We start from the raw sequence: 23,619 nt of genomic DNA on the forward strand, positions 1-23,619 counted from the left end.
TACATTTCATTCAGTGCAGTCCAATGGCAAGTGGAGAGAGAGAGAGAGAGAGAGAGAGAGAGAGAGAGAGAGAGAGAGAGAGAGAGAGAGAGAGAGAGAGAGAGAGACGCCTGGCACAGCCACAGTCTTTCTCCCTTTAATCTCTTTTATTTTCAGTCCGTGTTGCTTCTTTCTCTTGCTATGGAGACAATCAGAAAATCTACAAATAACTGTTTCTCCGTAGTGATTTCAACGAATTGCATTAATCTACGTGGGTCATTTACATCAGACATGTTACTGTGTCTCTGCTGAACACTCCCCGGTGTGCCACCTCACTCGGGCGGCAGCATCACTTTGGATTTTAACAGGGGCAGAACGGAGTTTTATTTTTCCCTTGTGTGGCACATACATTTTGACCGTACCTCAGGAAGTCGGGCCGGCAGGACAGAAACCGAACAATGCAGATAACGCAAAGGTAAGACATACGAGCTGCCGTGGAAGTCAAAGTAGGCTATCTCTTTTTGTGCTTAAGCAGAGTTGAACTGTTTGCCTGATGCCGCGTACACGTTTATTTTCAGGAGGTTCCCAGGATTTTGTCACTGTCCCTCTGAAAGCAGTGCTTCATCCGGACGATAAATTGTTACTTTGTGCATTTCATTCGGACTACGCGGCGATCTGCACGATAAAAGGCAGTCCGAACATAATATAAATATGAAACAAAATTACATGTACACTTCTCCCCATCCAAATAATTATTTTCGATAAAAAACTTGTATTCTACCCTCTATTAGTGGCCCTATCTACATTTAGAAATGAAGCGCAACTACACTGCTTGAAAGAGCCAGCAATTTATGAGTCATTAAATTCATGTATGCAGTTGGAGACTCCAAGAGATGTGGGGAAGGTTTTTATTTTTTTGTATTTATTTATTTTTTGGGGGGGGGGCAAGAGGATCTTGTGTTTTAGTAGATCGTTATTTATCTGTGGCTAACCAAAGCTTCGTCACACTAACGACATTTGTCGGACAGTGAGAGATTATATGATTGTTTTCTCATTGTACCTACAATCATGGTGCAAATTCATTTGCGTAAAATTAAGACACTCGACTGTTACAGATGTGGTGGAGGTAATATTTCGAGATTTCATTTTTGAGAGGAAAAAAAAATAAATAAAACTGCTCGGCCTTGGCCTAAGGTTTGACAAATGTTAAGTAATAGTACTTAAAATACAGGGCAAACAAAGAATTAATTCAAGGTAAAGTACCATTTCAGTTTGTGGCGGGAAACTAAGGTGCCCTCAGATTTAAGATTTGCTTTGGTAATATGTCGTGGTTTGTAAATTTACACTCACCTAGCTTTGGTTTTGGATACAGGCGCACTAGATCTCCTCAAAAGATGCGGTGAGTCCGGACTTTCATCACAGGTACCACTGTTTCAACACAAGCTGTCCCGCTAGTACAGTAGTGAGCCACTTGGTGGCACTGTGTGCGTGTGCGTGTTTTTTGGATGGTGTGAGGTGGAGATGTTGGGCCGCCTTTCGAAAATACACATTGTGCAGCATTTTAACCTTTACTTCGCTAAAAATACGCGGCAAATGCACGAACAGTAATGGCTGTTTAAGCAGGTTATATGTGGTTCCCGAATCACATAATTTGAAAAAAGTCCAACTTGAGAACGCTGGACTGATTTGAGAGTTTTGTCTTTGTGTCCAGTCTCTTTATACCAGATGCTCAAATAAATTCAGTGGCTCAGCTTTAGGAAAAAAGAAATCAAGCAGTAAAATGGCAGACTCTGATGCAGGTTTGGTAGTGTAGCTTTAAAATAGGTTTAGGCCTTGACTGATCGTGACTGAGAATGCATGTTTTTTGGATAGAGAAAAGGAACATAACTTTTATATTTTTGCAGGTGAAAATGCAAACGTGTTGCTTTTTTTGGGTTTTAGTAATCGCTTTTTACTTAAATATGCCACATGCATATTTTAAGTGTGACAGAGCTGGGTTTTTGCTTACAAATATTAGGGAAATATTGTAGTTATAAATGGTGCTTTTAAGAACAATATAAATTCTGGTATCGCTGCAGTTTAGAGGTGCAGGTTAAGCTTGGAATTCATCTATTTTTCCTGTTCTCTCACTTGGATCAGCGGTTGGCTGTTGGTGTGAATACATCAACAGCTCTGTCACCTTTGAATACATATTCACACTCTCTCTTTACTCTCTGGGGTTCCTGTCCACACTCAATCAACTTACAGAGAAATAGAGGGAGAGAATTTTAGGACAGAGAAAACGAATTCCAGCTGACTTACCTGCCCAGACGGCATGTTGAATAAGTCATAGCAGGTGCATTTGCAGCGAAATCACACCACATTTATACAAAGTTCACCCGAAGGTCATGGCAGTTTAAATGCTTTATCTGTTGTTCTTTTGTCTGTTGCTTTGAATTAATCAATACTGTCTCTGCGATGTGAGTCACTTTTTGAACAGTGCAATTGGTAAAACCTACTTGAAGCAGATCATTTATTAGAATTAATATGCAGAAGAAGACTCAGCACCCTCATTGAGATTTTCTGTGCATTATCTTCAGCGATCACACGTGCAGTGCATGCTATTTTCTCTTCATTTATCCTCCTTGGTCTCATCTCTCCGTGTCACACATTTAAGGAAAGTATGTGGTGTATTTAAGATAAACATTCCACCCACTTTTCTTTTTGCTAAATATATTTGAGATGGGCCCAAAAGCTAGTTTGTTTTTTTCTGGGAAAGTGCCCAGACCAGTATTACATATACTATGTAAAATAATAATAATAATAATAATAATAATAATAATAATAATAAACACAAATGTGCACACATCAACACACAGCACATCTAAAAGCAGAGGCGGCTCTAGGGAGAGGCTAGCGTGTGCTTCAGCCTCCCCAAGAAAGTCCATAGCACCCCCAGCAAATGTCTGTAACTCCCAGCAGATTATCCTCTGTATGAAGATTGTATGAAGAAACATTTTCCCTGACAATATTTTAGCAGTCATGTCATGTGTCCTGTATTTCTGTTGACTGTTTAGAATCAGAACTAGTGATGCCTGATTTACGAATTAATTAGTCTTATGAGTTGATTCCTTCAAAGAATAAGTCAAATGGTTTAGTATCGTTTGGAGAGTTTCTCATTCCGTAAAAACAGAAATGAAATAAATAGAACAGAAAACAATCAAGTGGAATATTTACTGTCATGATACACAAAGCAGATGAGGTGGTAAACTTAACTGTTGAAACTTTATTAAGCGCAATCCAACTGCATGTCTCACAACAACTGTCAGCAATGGTGGAGCAGCCCTCGTAACCTAGCAACCCTGGACCCTGCTTTGTAACAACCAGAGCCCTTCTACCAAGGTGAGCCTGCAAAGTTAGCAAAAAAAGCATAATGCAGCAGTCCCATAGACATTCTTATTGTCTCCACTGGTGTGATACAAGAATAAATATAGCTGCAAGCAGCAATGACGGGCCCAAGCACCATGGGTCCAGACTTCTAATTTAATGTCTTTAATTGCCTTAACATGGTGTAATTGTTAAAACCATAAGGCCCATTAAAATGATATTTTACACTTATTCCCAATATTACAAAATTATTGAAATAAACTGATAAACATTGTATATAATCATAAGATTGAAGTGGGCTCTGACAATCTTATTCTTGGTATACTACTTCCATTTCTAAGAAATAAATGATAAAAATACACTTTCAGAGAAATTAGATAGCCTTAAAGCAAATTCCAGAGACAAATCAGAGTCCCCACGAATGCGAGCATGAAGTGGAGATGAATAAATACAAGGATTTGAGCACAGATGGAAACTGCTTAAAGAAGTAATGATGCTTAAAGGAGTAATGATATATTATTAAATGATGACAATTCTTTCTCTTTGACTATTCTGATTAATTAGTTAAATAGAAATGTAATTAGCAATTATACTGCCCTACAAAAGTAAAATGTAAAACTGAGTTATGATTGAAATAATTTCTCTGACTATGATCTGGCCTGTGACAGACGAGTTTGGCTCATATGCTGATTTTCAGAGAAAACAGCGTGAAAATGCAGTAACTACACAATCCACATAAAAATAATTCAAGCCATTTTCTCAGTTTCAGTGTTAGTTACTGTGTTTGGCCTTTGTAGGGTAAAAAAGGGTATTGGTATTTTTACCAGTGAAACTAAACATGTGTTAAGTCATTTTTAGGGACAGGAATTTAGATGAATGGATGGATAGAAAGTAATGCCATGTAAGCACCAACGGTTATTTTTATGGCAAAAACAGAGTAGTTTAAAGCGCAATGACTAAAAATAAACAACAAACAATCATAGCACTGTAAAAAGATGTATATAAAAGAAATGAAAGAGGCAAGGCGAGGCGAAGACAGATAGTGTCTCTCTCGTCTGCGACAAACAACTTTTAATAGGGGAAACAAAAGCATGCGTCCCGCAAAATACTGTATCTAGACATGATCGCTAACTGTACCATTAGCTATTGGCCAGGATGTTGCTTTACCACATCACTGAGACACCACCAGGCTTTTTATGTGCACAAAAAAATTATGCATTGTCCAAAAATATCTCGTTACCGTTCTCTCTCGCATGTTGTCTCTGACTCTCTAGTTTTGCAGCAGCCGCCTGTTGTATGTGTAATTGCTTTCAGCCAATGACAAAAAATACTACAAATTTCCAGTGCTATTTTGTGATTGGTTGGGACGGTCTAGAGCCAATCATCAGTGTTTGCAAAACACAGCCCATCTCCAAATTGCTTTTAACCAATGAACAATTCGTAAAAAAATAAAATATTTGATTTAATACCGTGTTTGCCAAATGTTTGATGGGGTGGGCAAGACTCGCATTTAGTCGGCTCAGTCCACCCCTGCCCATGTCTACATCCGGTCCTGATCTTCAGTGTTTTGGCATAATGTGGTGACAGTCTCATGAATCCCCTAGGAGGAGTATTTTAAAGTTCAGAGACTGTAATATTCAAAAATCCAACATTGCCGACTTCCTGTTGGGTGGAGCTAATAACTATAATTATTAGTTGTCCGGCTTGATGAGAACTATATATGTACCAATTTTGGTGACTGTAGGTGAAAATGGGGGTGCTACAGAGGCTGTCTTGCACGCCCATTTTTAAACCTGTTAACTGTCACTGGCCAACAGGTGGGACGTTTAAGTGTGGCTATAAACCAAATGCTTTGTTTTATATCAAACACTTCATCAGTGCTCACAAACTTGGTATCAAATTAAAGCTTAAAAACCCAACTTTCATCTTCTACAGTCTATTTTGCAATTAGAACATTCCAGTGAAAAACATATTTTAAAATGTTAAAAGAGTGCATTTTTAAAACATGTGACATGTGAGCGACAGTACTTATGTTTCATGTTCTCTGCTTATGATCCAATTTAAAGATTAAAAAAAAAAACAGCATGCATTTCATTGCGAGGGTCCACTGATGAAAATGGACTCAACAATTTTTTCAAATCATCGAAAATAGAAGGTAAAATGGGGAAAAAAACCCAACATTTTTGATTACATGATAACATAAAAATAATTTAAATAAAATATTACTAATTCATTTTTATGCTATAAAATCGATGTCTTCCCTATTCTGTTGACTCTTCTGAGTATTTTGAGCACACCCAAACCTTGATCTGTGATTCACAGCCAGAGCTCTCATTCAACACAGATCAGACACACTGTGGTATTACCAAACGCTCATTGTCTATTTGCCTGGATCAATCTGGCCAATAGATCTCTAGTAATGGTTTGACTGGTAGGTCATGTAGGCAAAAGTGTTTCCATGGTTACACGGGCTGGCCTTTCTCAGTTTAGAAAGCAGCATCAACCAACGTGATCATTTGGAGCGATCCAGAGGAGGGGCTCTGACATCCAAGCTGCCTGGAGGCATAACATCTTCCACTGCTGCTGTGTGTGCATGACCGATTGGACCCAAAATAAAATGTTCTCACTGCTTTTTGCGATGGATCTATGCAAACATGCAATGCTTTGGATAAACTAATGTATTTGGTATAAGTTCCACACAGTTTTGATGAGGAACACTCGATGTACAGGTGCGAGCACATGATTTGCCTGGGTGCTCAGAGCACCTAACGAGCTAAAGTCTTTTACTCACCGGCGCTCATCTTATGTTCATGCATAAGCACACCTGAGCATTTTATTACTTTATTGCATCATCTAGTGACATAAACCAACTCTTGAATAATTTATGGCAGAACAAATATAATATGTTTGTTGAAAATGAAAATAGTTGCTGGCTCCAACTGCTAACAGCACTTGCACAATAAACTGCCAAGTGTCTTCTTTAAAAAGAGACCAGGCTTAGGTCTGTACTCCCTAGCATTCATGAGTTACAACCGTTTAAGTTTACACCTAAATAGAGGAAGAAAGGAATAATAACAATGAATGTGTTGCCATGGCAACACTATTTAATATTTTAAATATTTCTTGACATTAGAGCCTGACCAATATGGGATTTTTGAGACTGATACCGATTTTAGAGAGGGAAAATTCACAGATTACCGATATGGTGGCCGACATATTAAATTTTTGAGCTGGAATGAAAACAGACCTTTTCTATGTGGATTTATCACAGATTTTGCACCAATATGACAATGCAAAGGTACTCAGAAGGCTGCTTTCTTAAACAAATATTTTTATCAAAGAATATTTGACATTATTATTATACACCGTCAACAAATTCTAGAAATGAACACTGAGAAAATAAAGAATAAATAAAAATACAATAAATAGCTTAATAAACATCAATACTGTTTAGTATCAGTCAATTGCTGACCATTTAAGTAAAAAAATAATTAAAAATAAAACAAATAGCTAAATAAACATCAGTATTACCGTTTAGTATCAGTCAAATGCTGACTATATTAATACTGCCGAGTCAAGATAAACAGCGGCAGCGGTGTTACACCATATTCTGTTATACATGTTCAGGGGAAACTTTCAATGGTGGAAAACCAGACTTTTAAATATTACATTTTATAAATCCAACGACTGGAACTGCTCGGTTGAAGGGGGTACCAAACTGTGAATCCTGAACAAAACAGTTTGTTGAATACATGTTTACACATTAGCTTCCACTCAGCTGGCAACAATGAAAGTAGCTACATGATTAGCTAGTTAGCTATAAGCTTGTTGTCACGGAGAGTAAAAGACAGACATTGTTTATTTTACCTACCAGCATTGTGTGTCACCAATTAGGTAACAACATAGCATGAAATCAACACTCATGAGACACAATCCACCACCGCACCGTTGTCTGTTGAGCTGCAAAAAGATGCTCTGATGTTTACCTTTCAATCTGCTACATTACTGACTGCACTGACAAACTATAGCTGGCTAACAGAAAACAGACATGAGTGACATGGTTGTCGGGGACAAGGTTAATGTTATATTAGTTATACTGAAAAGTGAAAATGATGGGGTCATTTTTTATTAAGTTTCCAGTATGTATTTCACAAACTAGTTAACTTACTGAGACACCACTCAACTCCGCCTTGTCTGCAGAGCCACTGTCAGCTCAGAGTCAGCTCTGTAAACAGTGGAGTCGGAGCGCGCTCTGTTGGACAAACTACGCTATAAGACCAATTCTAAAGCATTGTTTTCTGCATTATATGTTCTTATATATCGGTCGGGCACTACTTGACAGTTTTACATCAGCAGTGTATTGACATTATTCTAATTTATTTGAAGCAATTCATGTAAACATAAGAGGACTATTTAAAAGTCTGTTTTAAGTGCCACACTTCCTGCTGCCAGTTGGTGGCGCTATGACCATGATCCACAATAGCCACATCCATGTGACTAGACCCCAAGAAAAAACATACAACTCAATTTTGGTCAAAATCACACAATGCATGCAGAAGATATGAGACACTTCATGTTTCCCTATTTTTTGCCATTAATTTAGTGCATCGCCAATTTTCATACATGTAACATGTTTTTTTTTTTTTTATATATATATTTGTGGAATTTAAATGTGTACATAAATGCTCAAACATATTAACTCTAATTGTATTTGTTCGTATATGGCCATATACAAGATTTAAATATCGGACAATGCAATAATTGCAACAGGCTTAATTATTGAATCCTCATTTGTGTTTTTAGTTTACAGATTTATTGTACATCTATTTTAACCTTAGATAAGTTCTTGCATTACCTAACTGCACTGTAATTTGATGACCAAAGTTTCATCATGGCAACATAACTGATTACGTTGTGACAACAGGAAAAATGAAATTCCTGGATTTGTAGCCACAACTTAGCTTTGGAACTGTGCCAGTCCATCATGACAACATTGTGGCAACATCAAGGAACAATAGTTGTTTGTTGGTTATCAGTTGGTAATCACACATTGCACACAGAAGATATAAGACACTTCCTGTTTCCCATTTTATGCTATTAATTTAATGCCTCGCTATGGCAACAACGTTCAATATATCAAAAATTGGCATAATGTGGTGACAGTCTCATGAATCCCCAAGGAGGAGTAGAAAAAGCTTTCAGATACCTGATCTTTTTGTATTATTGTTCTCAGTTGGGGGGGGGGGGGGGGGTATTCATCTTACCTAACACAAAAATAAAACTGTTAATATTATGCATTTATTTACATTAAAATCATATGCAATTACATTACAAGGGGTATTTAATTAACATTTGAGTCTGGCTATAAATTCCTTAAGATCTGGCTGAAGAAAAGACATCACACCCTCAACTAACATATAGGTTTTGATTAACTTTACTTTGAAAACATACAATGTAGGGTAAGTGTTTATGAAATCTGAGGAAGAATATTAAGACCTGCTTAAGCCTATCTTTGACCATATCAACCCACATAAGAGAACAGTGGCAATCTAATGTAGAACTCTGTTTTTACACAAAATAATGTAGCCTAAAACTGAAAAAATTGCATTATGTCTGTTTTTCCTTTTTTATTATTATTATCCTCCCATTCAATGAGGAGACAATAAGTCTTTTCTTGTCCTGCACACATGAATTTGCACACAGAAGCCATATACTTGTGCAGATAATGAATAATCATGAGCAATTATGAAAAAACTGATTTGATGATGTTCAGGATTGTGAACGCTGACACACACCTGTATACAAATAAACACTGTCAGGATTTATACATAAGCAAGTTCAGTGTCACTTCACATAATCTTTTTACAAGCACTACAGAAAAGAATTGAGAATAAAATGCAAATTATCCAGTTTATTTTGTTTGAAGCTTCGGTTTTCATCATCGATTTATCTTTTGTGAAAAAAGGTTGTGCATATGAGCTGACATCACTTCTGTAACAGCTTTGACATTTTTTTAAGTCTGTAGTTTTGACTGCAACCAGCGGATAAACAGTTTGCATAAATACATTTGATAGAATAAGACGCGATAAAATGTGCTTACCTAAAAGTTGCTGGTTCATGTTTTGGAAAAGAGTGTAAATGAACTATGCCCAGACAACCTTAAACATGCGGCTCCGATCCGGAACTGGACCATGATTAGCTTGACGACTGCTGATGCTGTTGTTGCCCACCCAACACTACTCATCATTGAGTTTTACACAGAGAGGGCTCGGATGTTTACCACAGTGATTTGATCAAAATCATTTGAAAGGTCAGAGAAAAGTGATTGGCTGGCTTCATCAAATCACTGACTTACATTAAATAATCACATCGTACTGGGAGACTCTGAGAAGTGGTGGTACGCAAGAAAAACTGCCAGTGTTCTGCTTCCTGCTTAGGATGTACTACCAGCAGTTTAAACAGTGATATGTAAAGCCTAAACTTGGGTAGCACATGTCGAGGCATGGGAGAACCTGTCGGTATATACTTCAACAGCATTAAAGGTGTTACAATCTTAGGTAACACATCTTGTTAGCCAGATAATACCTATCAGGATGTGCTACCAGCATAACTATCAGATAGTGTGATATGGTGTAACGCCCGTTTCACATCTCAAGCGTGATCAGCACGTGAGCAGACTCTATTTTGTTTGTCGTCCATAATAACAGATTAGAGCAGTCACATTGGAAGCATCAGAAGCCTGTAAGAGCATAGTGTGAGCTGCAGTGCAGCAGGGGTTTCGTCTCTGAGTCTATTTTTGCAGTGCTGCTCGCACTCAATTAAAGTGACCATGCACTGTTGATGGATAAAATGAATGTGATTTGACATAAAAAAAAGTACACAATGCACAGAATAAGCATATGTTAGTAGTCTAGTGTGTATTTATACTGCATGAATTAGAGCACATCTGAAAAAACAAATGAAAAGAAAAAAAAATCCAGGAGATTTAAGAATTTAAACCAATTTAAAATATGTTAATTAAAGATCTTAATCAGAAGTACAGTTTATCATTTAAAACTATAGTAAACTACAACTTATGAGCCTGAAAATATGAGACAAAAAAGTATTTTATGTACTATTAAATATAGAACAGGTCTATAGATTATATTACTCTTGACATCACACTGCAGGAAACCGCACTTCCAGGTTCTTTCGAGCAGCAGATTTCAATGGTGGAAATAGGCAGCGCTGTAGTTTTAATAATTTTTAAGCTTTATAGAATGTAATAATGTATTTTAATGTTAATAAAAGTTATTATAAATGGTTTATCTATGGTTTACAATAAAGAAATTATGTGGGTTCTTTTCTGAAATATCAGCAAAACAAGTTTAAACTTGGTTCAATGAGCCTGTATGATTATGTCAGACATGTTACAGGTTTATGAATACACATCCTCACATGTTTAACATGCTTCTAAAGCCTAAGAAATGTGATATATAAAAATAAAAACTACCACTAGACATGCAATATGTGTCTTTGCTGCTTAAATTATTAACCCACATACAATAAATAATAATAATCTTACTTCAGTATGATCATATTCCATATCAAAACTTAATAACAGCTGTTCCCTGTCTGTCACTCACTCAACGTTGTGCCGATGTAGTGACACTAGGGACACTAGGGGTTCGATATTGAGAGCCCCAATCACCTTTGCTTAAAATAGAAAAGGCCAATGAGAATTGGCGAGTGGAATTTGCACGCCACTCTCCGCCCCGGACATATGGGTATAAAAGGCGATGATGTGCACCACTCATTCAGATTTTTTCTTCAGAGCCGAATGCATGTATTGTGTTCGTCCTATCACCTACTCTGCTGGATTTACGGCGCATATCAGCGGTCGCCCTCGCATGGTTGAGTGTTGTGCTTCCCCTGGGCGCTTCGGCGGCTGAGTCTACTGGTGCTAAAAGAGTATATTCTAAAGAGTATATTTTCTACTAAAAGAGCTCGCACAAACCGTGGAGGGACAAGATGGCGGCAGGAGTAGTAGGAGTTGTCACAGCTCTCTTAATATACAGCTTGCTTTTTAACTTTTTAAGACCTGGTAATTTTAGTTTATTTCTGAATCATGCTAATAACCATTCATCATGCAATGGATATGGGAAAATATATGCCAATAATGTTGATCGGTCAATCCAACAAACAAATAAAACCTTAGGAAATTTCGGGCATGGCAAGCATGTTCTAGCGGTAACTTATATCTCACAGGTACACACTTTTGATAGCGATACGTTGCTGTCTGACTATGCACAACAAACTAACCTTCCTCGCTTTGGTTCACTGGTGGTGTTCTGCCTTTTTGGAGTGTCGTGGTGGGCTCTGAGGTGGCGGCGGCGAGGCTACCGGGTGCTTCCACGGCCGGGGTTGGTGTTTCGCGGCGTCCCTATGGGGTTGTCGGCGACTGAGACGAGCCTGGGTTCTTGTGCGATGGACAGGAGTGACGCGGAGTTACAGATGGAATGGTGTGTTTTGACGGCTTCGGGGAGCGAGGGGGACTCTGTACTGGTTGGACCGCGTAACATTTTCAGTACTGCAAACTTTGGTTTAGGTACTTCTCATGTAGTTGAAAAGACTATGCAAAACATAAAAAGAAAATTTGTAAATCAAGCGATTTTAAAGAACAGGAAGTGGGGGATCTTTCGGACAGTAAATCAATCAAGAACAATTTGGGATCCTGAAGCTAAGCCAAAGGGACTTTTAAGTGGTCATTTGAATATATGAAGTGTTATATCAAAAAATGATCAAATTCATCATCTTCTACTGGACTCTAACTTAGATTTTCTTTGTTTATCTGAGACATAGCTCCATGAAAATTCCCCGTCAGCAGCATTAAAAGTATCTGGTTTTAAACTGTATAGGGGAGATAGAGTTGGTTCTAAGGGGGGTGGAGTTATGATTTATGTGAAAGCTAGTATCCAGTGTAATGAAATCCCTTGGTCAAACTCTATGGACTTGGAATGTATTGGCCTGAATATTACTTTATCATCACAAATGTCCTTTGTATTAATTGTAATTTATCGTCCTCCCTCTTCTAATAGTAGTTTTTATGAAAATTTGAAGCAATTACTAAAACAATGTGATTTTAACAAAGAGGTCATTATTATGGGAAATTTAAATATGAACTGGGATGACAAAATAGCTAGAAAGAATCTTAAACAGATAACTGATCATTTTGATCTGAAGCAACTGATTAATGGGCCTACAAGAATAACTAATTCAACAAGGACTCAAACTGATTTAATATTTAGTAACCGAGCTGAGAGAATTTTAAAATCATTTAATATGTTAACAGGCCTCTCTGACCACAATTAGATTTTAGTGGCCAGAAAATTATCTAGTAAGAGATTTAATTCATTTGTTAGGAAATATGATTCTTCCAGCATCCCAAAACATAAACTAGATGACTTCAAAAGTGCTGTTCATCAGATCAAATAGGTTGATTTATTAATGGGAATTGATCAGGAGAAAGATATAATCAAATATTCTCCAAAACATTAGAGAGCACTATTAAAGATTTTAGTTGCAAATTTAGTCATGAAAAAATCTTTGAGAAAAGGCCAATGGGAATTGGCAAGTGGAATTTGCATGCCACTCCCCCGGACATATGGGTATAAAAGGAGCTGGCTTGCAACCACTCATTCAGATTTTTTCTTAGGAGCCGAGCGGTTGTGTTTCAGCGAGCTGAATTCCTCTGCCGATCCATTCACCTCAAAAGCTGTTGGATTTATGCCGCATTACAGCGGTTTCTCCCCTCTTGCACCGGTGGTGTGCAGAGAATGCCCCTGGGTGCTTCAGCAGCTAAAAGAGTATATTCTTCCTAATAAAAGAGTATATTTTCCTACTAAAAGAGTGGCACAGGCGGAGCGTCTTTTTAAAGATGCCTTTCCGTCTGTGTATAATTCCTGGTTGCGGTCGCTATCTCTCCGATTCTGACAGCCACGATCGCTGTCTCACATGCTTGGGCGCTGTCCACGTGGGGACATCGTTTGTGGATAGATCATGTCCTCATTGCCTGGGCGGCTGCGAGCGTGGGGCTGGAGTGGATACCTCCACTCCCCCCTGATCCCTCGCGGCTCGACGATTGGTTCCTGGGTTCAGAGCGCCGCTCACGGCTGCGCCCCACCCCATATCATTGCATGGAGGTGTCATGTTTTCATTGCAAGAACATGACCATGAGAACGTTGCGGTCGCATCGTAAGGAGCCACCGCGGCTGCTTCCCAACCCGATCCGTCCTGGGCTGAAACTCAGGCGGCCGGGTCGGTGAGTGCCACGGGCAATCTGGATGTGGACATGGGAGCGTTTTGCAACTCAAGGCCGCGCCCCACCCTTTCTGCCTTTCTTCCAGGAAGTGCACAAGGTGCTAACGAAGTCGTGGAAGGCACATTTTTCTGCCCGTACACGCTTCGCGGGCTTGTCCATCCTAACTACCTTTGACGGCGGAGCGGCTAAGGGATATGTCAAGTTTCCCCAGGTAGAGTGTGCCATAGCAGTGCGTTTATGCCCGCAGGGTGCAGCCACCTGGAGGGACCAACAAGGCTCCCTTCCAAGGCCTGTAAGTTCCCTTCTGCCTCCACCCTGCACGCCATGGCCATCCTGTAGGTCCACCAGGCCAAGGCACTGAAAGATCTGCATGAGGGTAGAACCGACCCAGGGTTTATGCAGGAACTGCGTACCACGACCGACCTCACCCTACGGGCGACAAAGGTCATGGCACGAGCCCTGGGCTGGACGATGTCCGCTCTGGTGGTCCATGAGCGGCACCTGTGGCTCAACCTTGCGGAGATGTGTGACACCGAGAAGGTTCACTCTCTCATTGCGCCCATCTCCCAAGGGAGGCTTTTTGGCGACATTGTCGAGGACTTTGCCCATCAGTTCTCGACGGTGAGGAAGCAGATGGAGGCGATCAAACACATCTTGCTGCGGCGCAACTCGGCCACCTTCAGGCCTCCGAAGTCCCGTGCCCCATCTGCCTCTCACCAGGGCTGTCCTCCTGCGGTGCCGGCCCCATCTCCCGCACCATCGGAGCCTGTACGCCGGTCTGTGAGAAAAAGATCCTACCGCAGGAAGGCTCCGAGGCGGCCCTGACCAGGGCGACCCAGGGATGAAGCGACTGACTCTGACCGGTCTGGCCCGGGTGAACTTACCAGCCCCACCATCACCCCTAGGCCAGCGCGTGGTGAGTATAACATCGCCGAGTGCCCTCTGGGCCTCGGCACCCACATGGCCCACAATAAAAGAGCAGTTTCCTCATTCCCTGGGTCAGTGCACTCACGACAGCCAAGTGCTGAAAGTCTTTCCGGTCAACCAGACAAACCGCCAAGGCGGTGTACGCTCACTTAATATGTCACAACTCGCCCACCGCCTCCTCCTTTGGAGTCAGCAGATGTTGAAGTCTCTGTGAGTCACTCACCTTCCGGGCATCCTCAACCGTAAGGCGGACATGCTCTAATGGCAGGTAATGCTCCGCAGGGAGTGGAGACTCCACCCCCACGTAGTCCATCTGATTTGGGAGAGATTTGGGGAGGTGCAGATAGACCTGTTCACCTCCCGAGTGTCCTCTCACTGCATCCTTTGGTACTCCCTGTATGAGGCTCCCCTCAGCACGGATGCCTTGGTGCACAGCTGGCCTCGGGGGCTTCCTCCAGTGAGCCTCATTGCACAGACACTGTGCAAAGTCAGGGAGGATGGGCAGCAAGTCCTGTTCATTGTGCCATACTGGCCCAACCGGACTTGGTTCTCAGATCTGATGCTCCTGGCAGCAGCCCCTCCCTGGCGCATTCCCCTGAGGCAGGACCTTCTCACTCAGGGGCAGGGCACGCTCCAGCACCCGCGGCCAGATCTCTGGAACCTCCACATCAGGCTCCTGGACAGGACATGGAAGAACTAGCGGATCTTCCACCAGCGGTGGTAAATACGATCACTCAGACCAGAGCCTTCTCCATGAGGCAGCTGTATGCCTTGAAGTGGCATCTCTTCATGAACTGGTGTTCTTCCCGTAGGGAAGACCCACAGAGGTGCGCAGCCCTGTCGTTGCTATGTGCAGTTCGCGCCCTGCGCATTTATCTGGACCGCACGCAGAGCTTCAGGCGCTAGGAGCAGCTCTTTGTCTGTTTTGGAGGGCAGCAGAAGGGGAAAGCTGTCTCCAAACAGAGGCTGGCCCATTGGATTGTGGATGCTATTTCCTTGGCTTACCAATCACAAGACCTGCCGTGCCCCTTGGGAGTCCAGGCGCACTCCACTAGAGGTGTTGTGTCCTCCAGGGCACTGGCAAGTGGGGCCTCTCTAGCAGACATATGCAGAGCTGTGGGTTGGGCTACACCCAATACCTTTGCAAGGTTTTACAACCTACGCATAGAACCGGTTTCGTCCTGAGTGTTACAGGGTAGCTGGTTGGGTGTACCACTTGTATTTACGGCTTTTCCCTTTTTCAAGGTGATAATGTGCTCTATTTTGTCCACAACAGTTCCCTGTAACTGGTGAACCCTGGACGCCTCTTAAGTCTTAAGTATTGCTCGGTGATGAACTTGGTGGAGGAGTGACGCCACCAGGCCCAGTACTCGTGGTATGCCCCTTTTCAGGTGAGACATCATTTTAGCAGTATGACATTCGTTTTATTCATTTATCCTTTCACAAACAGTAGTCCATGTTCTGCGGTGGTGGAGACGGGATCTGTTCCTCCTGTTATATATAGTGGTCTTGATCAGATAAGATCACTGTTAGATCATATTTGACCTCATATCTGTCACAGTGACAGCACTTTGGAAATTAAAAACAGCCGTTTGCGTGATTTCTTTGATAAAAAGTTCATATCCACCAACAGCTGCTGCGGGTCAATTTTGTCTAATAGAGCAGATGCGATAACAATGATGATGACCCATGAATTATCATAGTTTATTTAAAATCCTGTGTTTTTCCTGATGCAACGATCTGGTGGAAATTTAAAGAAGCCCTAATCTCCAATAATCTGTGGAAAACAGGGCATATCATTCATATCAGGACATGGTCAGACAAGTGGCTTTGGTTCCTTTGTGTTTTTATGCCAATTCCTGCTGAGTTATTCAGATAATAGACCTTTTTTGGGAGTGAATGGGAGATCACAGCAAATATTATTTTCACTTACCCATTTGCTCCAAGACCAAAAGAAAAAATACACTATTACATTTGAATGGCTTTCCAGAAGAGGAAAAAAATAGAGCGGTGGACAAATTTATGGTCACTCTCTCAGCAGCTGTAATCGAAACCCCCTCGCAGCTGTGGTAATTAGTTTTTTAAAACTAATTCCAGGGTAATATAACAATAAGCATGATGTTATACATTTACACTCAATATTTTAAAAAAAATAATATAAAAAAGCAAGATTTACGCTGATAAATAAGGCAGAAACTGTCATCACAGTCTGTGAAAAAAGGTCTATTTTGCAAAATGTGGTCTTTTGAGAATCATTCACCAATGGAGTTTGGCTGTCCTCTATTGGACATTTCTGGTACTGCATCTCAAATTTGCCACTAAAAGGTAATTTTTATATATCGACCTAAAATTTAGAACAGAACTGGATTAGACATGTGGCTTTGATTTTCTAATATTTTTACATTTCAGTTGATATTTGTATTATATTTTATTTATATAAAAAAATAAAACGATTGTGCAGTACATTTTCATTATAATAAACTTAAGACTTCTATAGCTTTATATTTCACTTTAAAAACTGCTTTCACTTGCACAATAAATTGAAATGGCAACAGTATTTAAGATATCAAATGTCCCTTTACAATTTTACATCATCAGTGTCTTGACATTATTCTAAAGAATTTTGAAGCAATTCAGATAAACACAAGAGGGCTATTTCAAAGTCTGATAAAATTGCCTTACTTGCTGGTGCCAGTTGGAGGCACTATGACCATGACCCATAGTAGCCACATAAATGTGATCAGCCCCCATTACAAAACATAAAGCTGAATTTTCATCAAAATCCTACAATGCACACAGAAGATATAAGGAATTTCCTGTTGACATTTGTGCCCTCAATTTATTGTGTCGCCATGGCAACAACGTTCAATATATCAAAAATCCATTCGCAATATAGCATATTTAATGTCTTGCCAGAATATTGCCTAAGTTTGGTGCCAGTCACATGAATCCCCTAGGAGGAGTATTCAAAAGTTCAAGGCCTGCAATTTTCAAAAAATGCACATTCAATCCAAAATAGCCGACTTCTTGTTGGGTGGAGCTAATGACTGTAAATTTGAAAGTTGTCTGGCTTGATGAGAACAATATATGTTGCAAGTTTGGTGACCATAGAAGAAACTGAGCCCACCACTTTTGTCAAAAGGTGGCACTACAGAGCTCCCCAGCCATGCCCATGTGTTAACATTTGCCCAGGCCTAATGACCGACAACTCTGATGTGTGTGCAAAATATCATGAAAATTCAAGCATGCCAAGAACCTCAAAAACATGTGAATATACATAAAAAGGAATAATGAAGTTTAATGCATTGCCATGGTAACAGTATTTAAGATATCATGAATCCCTTCAGAATTTTAAATCTGCACTGTCTTGACATTATTCAAAAATTTTATGAAGCAATTCAGGTAAACATAAGAGGGATATTTCAAAGTCTGTTGAAAGTGCCACACTTCCTTCTGCCAGTTGGTGGCGCTATGACTGTGGCCCACTATAGCCACATCAATGTGATCAGCCTGCAAGGACAAATATGTGGCTCAATTTTGATATAAATCACACTTTGCATGCAGAAGATATGAGACGCTTCCTTTTTCAAATTTTTTTACATTAATTTATCACATTGCTATGGCAACACCATTCAATATATCAAAAATCCATTCGCAATTTAGCATCGTCAATGTCTTGGCATGATGTCACCCACATTTGGTACATGTAGCATTAAATCCCTAGGAGGAGTGATTCAAATTCCAGAGCATACATTTTTCAAACAATCCAAAATGGCCGACTTCCTGTTGGGTGGGGCTTATGACTGTCAGCATGAAAGTTGTCCGGCTTGATGAGATTTATATGTGTACAAAGCTTGGTGACGGTAGCTCAAAAGGGATTTGCTACAGAGCCCCCCGAACATGCCTATCTTCTAGGTGGCGCTACAGAGCCCCCCCTACAACTTTGCCCAGCCCTAATGGTCGATGATCTGATGTGTGTTCAAACTTTCAATTTTTCATGCATGTTATATACCCCAAAAGTACCAAAAACCTTGAAAAGAAGAATAATAAGAAATATAGCTACAAGCAGCGATGACGGGCCCAAGCACCATGGGTCCATTTCCACCCATTGGCTTTCAGAAAACAATGCATGATGGACACCACAACAACTCAACATTCATGTAAACTTTGACCCAAACCATAGAATGTGTAATAGATATATGCCACCATTCCAGTTTGAGTGCAACACCATATAATTTAATCCGTTGCCATAAAAACACTATTAAAGATATCAAGGACCCTTCACAATCTTACATCAGCAGTGTCTTGACATTTTTCTAAACAATTTTGAAGTGATTTGGGTAAGTGTAAGAGGACTATTTCAAAGTCTGTTTTAAGTGCCACACTTTCTGCTGCCAGTTGGTGGCACTATGACCGTGACCCACAATAGCCACATCCTTGTGATCATCTCCCATTACCAAACATGCAGCTCAATAGACCTTTTTCACAGACTGTGATGGTGCGTTTCCACCTTATTCATCAGTTTTTTTTTTTATATTGAGTGTAAATTTATAACATTATGCTTTGTGTTATATTACCCTGGAATTAGTTTTAAAAAACTAATTACCACAGCTGCGAGGGGGTTTCTATTGCAGCTGCTGAGAGAGTGACAATAAATTTGGCATCTTCTCCCACTTTACTGTCTTAATCCACCGCTCTTTATTTTCCTCTTCTGGAAAGTCATTCAAACGTAATAGTGGATTTTTTCTTATGGTCTCGGAGCAAATGGGTAAGTGAAAATTATATTTGCTCCCATTCATTGCTGTCGAAGTTTACCCTGCAAACATTTACTTCTGTGTTCCAAAACCCTGAGTGTGAAAAAGGTTTATTTTGACCTAAATCACACAATGTATGCAGAAGATATGCTACTGTTAAATGCCAAATGTATGTGTCCACCTTGCATCGATTTCTGAAATCCACCAGGGCGAAATGCACCCATGCATTTGGCATTTAACATTATTCTAAACAATTCTGAAGCAATTTGGGTAAATCAAGAGTACTATTTTAAAGTCTCTATGGCCAATAACAATGGGGACATTTTTCAATTTTCTATTTCCTGGAAAAGAGCGCGAGCTCCAGAAAAAACTGTTGACACTAAACGAAATTGATAATAGCCAGAAAAAACATTTATCATAAATTCAAAATAACACATTCCAGCACTGGATCGGCAATCCTGGTTAATGTTGGGCCTTATGTATTCAGATAGAAGACAAAGGCAGGCCTAACAGTCATAAAAACATTCCTAAAGCCCCCTCCTTCTTAGTCGTAAATTTTACTGATAAAAATCGCGCCAAAATCAAACAAAGGGAGTACAAAACAGACTACAAATCCATGAAGCCTTGCTCACTAAAGGATCGAGCGCTCAACTCCTATTGGATGAGGCACACAACAGAACGTCCCTCAAACATGACATCATCAGGACTTCAAATAATTCTGAAATGCTTCCAAAGTGGCTTCCAGCAACTTAGTTCACCGAATACGGACGTAGCTTTTTGCTGCTCTCCGGTGCAACCTCGTGGCTTAAGGAAGTAATGTCCGACTTGAAACTGTAGCCATACAATCTCTATCTCGCTGGAAGAGTTGAGATTACTCTGTGTTCAACCGAACACTCTAACGGATCCAAAGGAGACCGCCGAGCAATTCGCATCTTCATCCGTTGGCCTACAGAAGTGAAGAGATTTAAGATTTCTCTTCCATCTTCAATCAAGTCGACATTTCTGAGTTCTCCACCAGCCCGCCGAGAATCAATAGCCGTACCGCCCGCCGACAGCGCGAGGAAACGGCCCCCGTCATCACCCGAGCCTCATGGAACCAGGTCAAAGTTAAAGGACGGAGGAAAACACATTCTACCTGTGTCCTCATGCAATTCAAGTAAGAGGTTTACGTCTGGGCAGAGATAGAATATTATAGTGTGTTATTCTTGTGTTTCAAGGTTTTTGCTTGTACAGTTTACGGACCGCCATGTCCGCTCATTATTAATACTCAGGGTATTAATTATCACAAATTTGTTTTGCTGTATTGTGGTCCAACCAAATTGGACTGTTGTGCATTTTCGCCATCGCGGGTGAGACAGCAACTGAGTTCATCCATTAAAGAGTCAAATAACAAGGGACTTTTACGAGCCCCGCTTGTAAAACCGCGTCTCTGAGTGATGAACACGGCTGCTTTATCTCCAGCTATCGCAAAATCAGCTTTCGGGCTGTCACTTAATCATCTCTCTCTCTCTCTCTCTCTCTCTCTCACTAACCACACTGACACACACACACACACACACACTGTCACACACACACCTTATGTGTTATAGGATTATTTTATTTCCATATCTAATCATATCACTGTTTAGTTTGTAGTTGTAAGTCGGACGTTTATTGACTGCATTGTATTAATTATTAATTGATATTACTGCATAAATAAACTTTGTTTATATTACAAAGAGAAGTGTTTTGGTTTGTTTTGCATACGCCTGTGTCATGCTGACGGGATGTCAGTTCTCGGATTCAAACCTTCATTCATTGTTTTTTTTCCCGAAAATTGATATTCTTCGGATGTCGATTTTCCTAAGAAAACAATCTAATATTGAGACTGTTTTAATATTTGGTTATTAGTCCCTGATTCCAGGGTGGTGCCCCGTCAATGTTAATCCTTATTAATATTCTATTGATTTTTGATAATTGATAATTATCTTTGATTGAATTTGAATGATCAATAAGCTAGTGTTAATTTTAATTAATGTTTCATCGACGTTAACAATTAACGATTATCTTTGATAACTGTTGATTTAAAGGATTAAAAAAAGCTAACATTGATTCTCATGAATGTTCTATTGATTTTAATAATTAATAATTATCTTTGATAATTATTAATTATTGCTAATAACCAAACTTGCTCCTAAACGTAGCACACTACATTTACTGGAGTCCCATATGAGGTTTTAATGAGTTAGATCCAATTAATTAATTTAAATATTGATTAATAACTACAGAAATAATTATTAATTATTAATTATTTCTGATAGTAACACTGATCTAAACAACCAGTAAAGCCCTACATTACTTTTGTAACCTCTGTTCCCTGATGGAGGGAACGAGACGTTGTGTCGATGTAGTGACACTAGGGGTCACTCTTGGGAGCCCCGAACACCTTTGCTTTTTGAAAAAAGGCCAATGGGAATTGGTGAGTGAAATTTGCATGCCACTCCCCCGGACATACGGGTATAAAAGGAGCTGGTATGCAACCACTCATTCAGGTTTTTTGCTGAGGAGCCGAGACAAGGTCCCGGCCATTTCAGTGGGTAGTTCAGCGTTGTGGCAAGAGGGACACAACATCTCATTCCCTCCATCAGGGAACGGAGGTTACAAAAGTAACCAGGATGTTCCCTATCTGTCACTCACTATTGTTGTGTATATCACATGGGGTCACCTATGGGGAACCAGCGCATGTGGAGCACCTACCCCAGTACAGGGCTTAGTTAGCACATGTACTGGGCCGGCAGCGAGTTTCTCCGCAAACTCGTCTGCCACAGGGCTAAGGAAAGTCGTCCAGGGATCACAACTTGTGAACACGACTGGGAGTCAAAGGCGCACATCTTCACCTCATGGTAGGGGAAAGGCACTATACGCAAGTGGTACACCTGGCCAGCTGTCCCAGAACTTACCTGTTCGGACCTGACAACATACGGGACGAAACCGGCTCAACCCAGAGTTTATAGGACCTCGCAAAGGTGTTGGGTGTCACTCAGCCCGCTGCCCTGCAGATGTCTGCCAAAGAGGTGCCACTGGTCAGGGCCCAGGAGGCCGCTACACTCCTAGTAGAGTGGGCTCGTAGCACCACGGGGGGCGGCACGTCCAGAGTGTGATATGCCATCACGATGGCGTCAATGACGCAGTGGGCGATCCTCTGTTTGGAGACAGCGCTTCCTTTCCGCCGTCCACCAAAGCAGACAAAGAGCTGCTCGGAGCTTCTAAAGCTCTGCGTGCGATCCAAATAGATGCGTAAGACATGCACCGGACACAGCAATGCCAAAGCTGGGTCTGCCTCCTCCTGGGGCAGCACTTGCAGGTTCACCACCTGATCCCTAAATGGGGTCATGGGAACCTTGGGTACATAGCCCGGTCGGGGTCTCAGTATCACGTGAGAGTAGCCCAGACCGAACTCCAGGCACGTTTTGCTGACAGAGAACACCTGCAGGTCCCCTATCCTCTTGATGGAAGTGAGCACAGTCAGGAGGGCAGTCTTCAAAGAGAGTGCCATAAGCTCATCTGACTCCAGGGGCTTGAAGGGGGCTCCCCGTAGACCCCAAAGGACTACAGAGAGGTCCCATGAGGGGATGAGAGGGATTCAACCTCCTAGCGCCTCTCAGGAACCTGATGATCAGGTCATGCTTCCTTAAGGACTTACCATCCACTGTGTCATGGTGTGCCGCTATAGCGGCTACATACACCTTCAAGGTGGAGGGGGACAGCCGCCCCTCCAGCCTCTCCTGCAGGAAGGATAGCACTGATCCAGCTGCACATCTCTGGGGGTCTTCGCGTCGGGAAGAACACCACTTTGCGAACAGATGCGAAAGAAGTTCCTTCCTCAGGGGAATTCGCCGGGGGGGGGGGGCTGTCACGAGGAGCGTGAGGTCCGAGAACTACGTCTGGGTGGGCCAGTAGGGTGCTACTAGGACGACCTGCTTCTCGTCCTCCCTGACCTTGCACAGGGTCTGTGCAAGTAGGCTCACTGGGGGAAACACGAATTTGCCGAGGGGTGCCTCAGTCAGGGTGTACGAAAGCGGGCAGTGGGAGGATTCTCAGGAAGCAAACAGGTCTACCTGTGCTCGACCGAATCGACTCCAAATAAGCTGGAACACCTGGGGGTGGAGTCTCCACTCTCCCCTGAGCGTAACCTGTCGTGACAGCGTGTCCACTGCGGTGTTGAGGTCGCCCGGGATGTGAGTGGCTCATAATCTACACGTTCTTTGTGTTCATTCTTCCTATTGTCTGGGGTTTATTTTACAACGTATTTTC

The 23,619-nt window shown here is 41.2% G+C and overlaps 1 protein-coding gene across 3 annotated transcripts in view; it reads left to right on the forward strand.

Annotated features, from left to right (window-relative positions):
* Positions 1–23,619, forward strand: part of LOC127444913 (neuroligin-4, X-linked-like) — a 622,028-nt gene that overhangs the window by 362,030 nt on the left and 236,379 nt on the right. For 2 of the 3 annotated variants that reach the window (XM_051704570.1, XM_051704572.1), the window contains exon 1: positions 127–454. The exons of the other annotated variant lie outside the window; for it this stretch is intronic. The gene's annotated coding sequence lies outside the window, so the exon portion shown is untranslated. Of the gene's footprint in view, positions 1–126; positions 455–23,619 lie in introns of those variants that run through there. 3 annotated transcript variants of the gene reach the window in all.

Source organism: Myxocyprinus asiaticus, chromosome 8 (genome assembly GCF_019703515.2).
Source record: "Myxocyprinus asiaticus isolate MX2 ecotype Aquarium Trade chromosome 8, UBuf_Myxa_2, whole genome shotgun sequence".
In the NCBI taxonomy this organism is placed as follows: domain Eukaryota; kingdom Metazoa; phylum Chordata; class Actinopteri; order Cypriniformes; family Catostomidae; genus Myxocyprinus; species Myxocyprinus asiaticus.